This window comes from Limulus polyphemus, unplaced genomic scaffold, assembly GCF_000517525.1.
Source record: "Limulus polyphemus unplaced genomic scaffold, Limulus_polyphemus-2.1.2 Scaffold129, whole genome shotgun sequence".
NCBI classification, from domain to species: Eukaryota; Metazoa; Arthropoda; class Merostomata; order Xiphosura; family Limulidae; genus Limulus; species Limulus polyphemus.
The window spans coordinates 835,181-842,393 of NW_013665739.1; positions in this window are offsets into that span (position 1 = coordinate 835,181).

Sequence of the window (7,213 nt, forward strand, 5' to 3'; positions counted from 1 at the left end):
CTGTGTACCAGTTTAACGTTGATTATGATTTATGATTTTAACTTTATACACAAGTGCCAAAATACTATAATTATGGCAACAGTATTTGTATCTAACATTATCCTATGGCACAGGCACAGGGGTATGTCTGCGGACTTCCAACGCTAGAAACTGGGTTTTGATACCCGTGGTGGTCAAAGCACAGGTAGCCCTTTGTGTAGCTTTGTGTTTAACTTCAAACAATCTAACATTATTATGGATTTCTTAAATATAATTAAACATGACAACTTAGATGTCGCAAAAAAGTCTTACCTCATTCATTTCTAGTGTGTACTATTTTGGTACTCAACTAGTCTTTTTATTAGTTGAAGCAATTAGAAAGAACATTTTTAATCGCCTACAGTATGGAGTATTCTATTACACCTTCAATAGATAGTTTTCTATTAATACTTGAGCAACTGCTGTCTGACTTGCTGTTAGCGCTTTCTCTTCAATATGAGCATTTATCAAACCCAAGCTACAATTTTTTGGTTTTGTTTTTGTAATTAAGCATAAAGCTACACAATGGGCTATCTGTGCTCTGCCCACCAGGGGTATCGAAATCCTGTTTTTACCCTTGTAACCCCAAGCTACAAGAAACATTTAGTCGACTTCGTATCACATAACAATACTTTGCACATAAATGACACTTCACGAGTCACTATTCAGTTTTAAAAGATGAGTTTAATGCAATAGTCTACTTTTCTGAACGCAATCCTTTGGTTAAAGCACCCCAGTGACACAGCGGTATGTCTGCGGACTTACAACGCTAAAATCCGGATTTCGATACCCGTGGTGGGCAGAGCACAGGTAGCCCATTGTGTAGCTGTGTGCTTACTTACAAACAAACAAACAAACTATTCACTTTGGTTAAAGTAGAGGAAAACAACTAAATTTATTATTAGAAACCAAACTACAAAAAAAGAGGTAATTTCTCGTATTGCATATTCATCTGTTTTATATCGATTGACTACATTTTATTCTGTAGAGAAGAAACATTTGTGAGCCTATAGTTCTATTTCTCTACTAATGAATAATTTTTAGAATAATCTTTAACGAAAGTTAAATGAAAAAAACACAAAAATGAAGCTTTTTATACTTCACCTGAGAAATTGCGATGAAATCGAGAAGATTTTAAGTTCCATTGCGTTTTCACACTGCATTATTTGCACTCGTTGGATCTTTAGCGGTAACATCCTCTCCATGTTCATGATAAGAACAATTAATATAACAACCGCCTTACACAAAAGTAAGATAATTACCTCTGAACCCCTATGCAAACTTAGCTACGCGTGATCAGTTATATGTATATAAATAGTAGTGATAAATATCATTTACTGTATAATTTGGATAAGCTTAAGGATGTCAATGTCTATACAAAGAATATGATAGTTATAGCTCATGATACAGAATTATCACTCAAGGAAGTCGTAAAGTGAACAAGTCTACTTGGAATAGAAAAGCAGGGGGAGGATGGGAAGTGGAAGTTTGGACACAAAAGGAGCATCATCAACAGGGATCACCGAAAAATAACAGGACCGCATCATATCAACGAACATAATGCACCAAGGAGTGGTAGCGACTGTTCATGTACTCAGACACTAAGGAGTTGTTTCAGGACGATGATGTCACCACAATCCTTTTGATCCATGCAGTGCAATAATAGATTGGGCCATAATATGAGATTTAGATATGTTCTCTTGCCACCACAGTCTCCGGATCTCAATCCAATTGAGTATCTTTGGGGTGTGATAGAATGTGGCATCAGGAGCCATCTTCTTTGGTGCACATTACGCTTCCTCCTGGCAGAGGAATGGTACCGCCATCTTGTGGAATTGATGCTCACGCCAAACTACTGCTATCGTTGAAATCATAGATGGCCCAACCCTCTTAGTTACGTTCTTAATTATTTATGTTTTTGTCATTGATCGCAAAACGCATTGATGTATATATATATATATATATATATATATTTCAACTTAAGCAATCTGAATGTATTCTACACATAATTGAGTGGTAAGGAACACACTTGACAGCGGCAGCAACAACTTGTAAGTTTTAGAATATAGTCATTATTTTACAAATTAGACTTGGTTATTTGTATCTATAAAAAATACCACTTATTGAAAATAACTTTTAAACACTTCTGAAATGTACATACACGCGTGCACGGACACTCACACACACACATTTATCATACATCAATGTGCACGTTTACTCACGTGGACGATGGTTATTTGTAGATATCTGCAATAGGGAACTTCATGTGATTAAATTTATGTCCTGGCTTCAAATAAGTATCACAGCAGTTAACGATATTTGAAGTCGCAAATAGTCCGTCTTTGAATCTGAGGGTTCATTGCTAGTATGAAGGAAAGGCATAATACCGAGTTTAACAGAAGGAAACCGAACTTCAAACTTCATACCTCTGGAAGTTAAAAATAATAGTGCCGCTGTATAAATTACGCTGACTGAAATACAGTGGACAGTTAAGTCCAGGAAAACAAATTACAGGAAGTAAATCTTAGTCTCAAGAGATCGGTAAAATGTAGCAAAAAAACAAACAAAACAACATTACTAGCATGTATGTTACTTTAGGAGTGACAACCTAGCATTGAATTTAATTTTGTGCATCAACCTAATTCTGCATTGCTGCATTACTGAAAATGCCCGTCAAAGATACGTTGATCACATATCGTCATTATTACAGAAAGGCATGACATCGTAAACAAGTAACGAAAAATGTTTAATGCGCAAGTAATAAAACGGAGACAATGTCGTCAGCCTTAGAAAATTAATAGTTTTGTTAATATTAGATAAACTACACACCTATGAAATTTATCGGTCAATTTCCTGGCATATACTGGTTCAGGATTAGCATCATACCTAAATCTTGAAAATAGCTTCACAGGTGCTGGATTAGTATAATGGTTATCCCGTGCCCGATGTTTTACCGGAGATGGATTACTATTCATATCTTGCTCGTACACGATTTAGTATTTAGATTGAATTACTTTTATAATATTTACATTTAATGCTACAGGTAATAGTACTGAAGTGATCCAAGCCTTTCTGTCACGGGGTTCGTTTTATACTTTTGCCTCCTTCTACTGTTCACCGCTGCACTACGATTAGCCCAATTGGAAGATGTTTCAACAGGTTATAGTATGCTCATGTGTTGGTGTTTGTTTAGTTGCATCACTCTGACAAGGATATACATCTGAGGTACACTTAGCTGTGGCAACTGAGTGCTCAGCTGCCGCATTATCCTGTCCATTAACAACTGGATGTCCAGTTGACGTATTACTGCCTGGGGATTCACAAATTGTGTCAACAGGACTTCCAAAATTAAAACCAGCCTCCTTCACTCTGCCAGGTGGACATTTAGGAGACATGTTAAAGCTAATATATGTTGTAAAATTAGCAGGTACATTTATGTTACTAAATATTTGCCTACTACTTTTTGTTTTCAAACAACATATCCACGTGTGCACACTGATTTTTTTAACATACATATTGCTTTCACAATTAGGACAAACTATTAATACCTGGGCCAGGGTTACTCTAAATGTCCCCACAACTAAGGAGGAACACAACAAAAAATGGCACCATCGATAAAGCACTCGTTGCTATAATATTCCGTGTACTTCGTCATGTGGGTGGCATACAATGACGGTCAGCAGCCATATCATCATGTTTACAAGTACAAAAGTGTAAGGAATCTAAAGCTTCCAATTGATCAACGTCATTGATCAATAGAAATCACCCTCCCACGATGTGACAGCTGCAAATACATGTTTTAAATTCCAGTACAGCTAACTATACAGGTATACCTTTACTATACACGTATTTAACAATAACATCATTGCTAATGTTAGCACAAGTTAATACTACACTTCAATAGTGAATAACAGTTAAAACCTGGATAATTCTGGCCAAAACATCTAACAAATATTTTATATTAGAAGGTACACACGAATAAATTGTGGACAGTAAGCGCACACACACACACCCCCTCACATAGTGAATAGTGAATAATACTGGAAAACAAACGAGTCTTATGATTATACAGCTAGCGCAAACTACAGTGCGCACGAGTATATAGTCTTATGTGTAGGGAAAATAAACGAATGAATTAAACTTACAAAATTTTTATTAGCTTGGACAAAGAAGTAATGGCTGTGAACAAACAATTAAAACTCGCGAATCTCGCGTGCTTATTCCGGGAGCCAATCTAAATTCCAGCCATAGGCACGGGCGATTTAAAATTTTACAAGGGGGTTGTGGTATACGAGAAATAAAAAGCCAAGAACTTTTAAAAAAAATTCTCGTCAGTATTCCACGAAATTATGCAAAAAGACGAAAGTAATGGTATTGTTTATCATTGTAAAATCTAGATTTTGTTTTAGCTAAAACAAACTTATAGGCCAAAACATTTATTGTTTCGAGCCACAAACACTGTTGCTAGTAGTGTGAGCATGAAAGAAGTAGTGGTGTTAATTTTAAAGTTATTGGACCAAGATTAAGATGATGGCTGAGGTTTCAAATTTGAGCGCACGCGCCCCAAAAACAAATTAGATGTACGAAAACGAAGAAAAACAACAAATATGGTCAGATTCGACTAAGCTATATCTCAGCAATGATTCCAAGGATTCGTTTCATTTTTGATGTGCTAACTGCTGATGTCTTGATAGTTTCCAGTCTCGAATATCTAAGATGTACAATGGGTGAGTTTCGGTGGGACCGATTATGTACACCATCACGTTGTTCGTTTGTTTTGAATTTCGCGCAAAGCTACACGAGGGCTATCTGCGCTAGCCGCCCCTAATTTAGCAGTGTAAGACTAGAGGGAAGGCAGCTAGTCATCACCACCCACCGCCAACTCTTGGGCTACTCTTTTACCAACGAATAGTGGGATTTACCGTCACTTTATAACGCCCCCACGGCTGAAAGGGCGAGCATGTTTGGTGGGATGGGGATGCGAACCCGCGGCCCTCAGATTGCGAGTCGAGCGTCCTAACCACCTGGCCATGCCGGGCCATCAGTTGTGAAAAATACTTTCGGTATTGGCCACATTTTGTGGGACGCACGTGTTTACCTATTCCTTGGCCGCGCGACTCACTACTCTGAGTCTTGATTTAGTATATCTTTAATAACATCAGAAAAAGACAGTTTAAATATATAATCAGGTCTGTTGTTTCTTAAGCTGTAATATTGATATATAACAATTCCAAATAAGTTAGTTGTTGGAAAAATTACTACTAGTTTCACACGTTTTAAACTGTATGAGAAAATTCGAAACTACATTTAACCAATAATTCATTATTAATGCAATTTTGTAGAAACTCCAGCAATAAACCTGATTAAATGTACCCATAAATGCCAACTTTTGATAATACCTGGTCTTACAGAATAATTTTATTTATGTACGTTTTGGACATCGCACATAATTCCTGTGAGAAAATCGCCTGTGCGGATTTCTTTTCCGTATATTATGTTATAATTTTCGTTAGATGTACAAAATATTTCGTCATCGAAGATTTAACAAGATCTCTGTATTCTTACTTATTAACTCTTCGTGGTTAACTTACTACCAAACTTAGAACGAAGCCAATAAACTTTTAAATGGTTACACGTTATTACATGTAGAAATATACTCCAAAAAACAATTAAAATATGTTTTTTATAATATTCCAAGCATAACAATAGAAAGCCTCTGTTACAAAGTGATAGCACTTTGCTCCATTTCGAGTTGTTTTTATGGAAATGATGCTCACTCAGGTGACCTGAAATGCATATGGAATCGTTCAGCCTACGCTCGATAATTAACCTTTGGTAGTACTGGTTTTACATCTTTAGAGGTCAATATTGGTTGTATTCACAATGAACACAAAGGACAATGTTGCGTACTTAAAATAAATGTTTTGATAATCTCCTCGGAAAGAGTTATAGTCTCTTGACGCGTCCCTCAAGAACATTTCTCACAAGTTTGATGGGATTGAAATCCAGTGAGGGTGCAGGACATTTCGTTTGTCAATCTCCTTATCTTCAAGAAATATGTCAACAAGATTAGCAGGTCGGGATGGGCGTTATCATCCATTAAGTTTGAGTCAAGTCCAATTTTCTGGGATATAGCAACTCAAAAAGTCACCAATAACGTGAAGTATTAACGTCATCATGCCGTGGTATTTAGACGTCGGCACGTACATACCCACTTATCTCCTTCCCACACCGTACATCTACCACCACCCAACGCATCATGTTCCTATAAGTTTGTTTGTTTGTTTGTAGTTAAGCGCAAAGCTGCACAATGAGCTATCTGTGCTCTGCCCACCACGGGTATCAAAACCCGGTTTCTAACGGTATAAGTCCGCAGACATATCGTTGTGCCACTGGAGTGCTTACCGGTCATAGAAATAATTTTAACGGATTAGATAAATGTACGAGAACAAATATAATAAGAAAATTTGGGGGGAACATGCTAGATTAACTACTAAATACAACTGTAATTATAACAAGTGATTTTAATTAAATTTCTTTTATATAGTATAACATTTCAAGAGAATAGAGGCTTTCACATACAGAAAATTATTTTATTCACATTCTTATTGTGTATGCCTTATTAAATTATTTTAAGAATGTTTTGTGGCAGAGGTCTGCTTCACAATTTGTTTGTTTGCTGTAGTGCTATCTACAGTGTCCAATGGGGGAATCGAACCCCGGATTTTAGTGTTGTAAGTCAATAAACTTATTGATGTCTCACCGGGGGACCTGCCTTAGAGACCTTTTTTCCCCCCAACCTCTCAATATTAAAAGAAATTTAACATTATTTTACTCATGAAAGAAATGAAAAAAATCATAAATATAATTAATCACTAATGTTTAGAATTTATAGTTTTGAGTTTACGACTTTAAGCATATTGTCATCTTTTATAGTGCGCTAACAGTATATTAAACTTTTTAAATTTGTTACTTACCCATCCGTGTAAGCTGACTTACAGAATGTAAGATTAACTTCAAACTATTATCTAGTTCTAAATCAAGTCACGTAACAAAGTACCGAAAACGCCTATCTTAAAAAAATTAAAATGATTTTTATGAAAATAACATAATGGAACATTTTCACGCCAGGACTACTTTTATTTCCAAATAAATAAGTAAAATAACAAATCATTTCGTAACTTATTTTAATTTG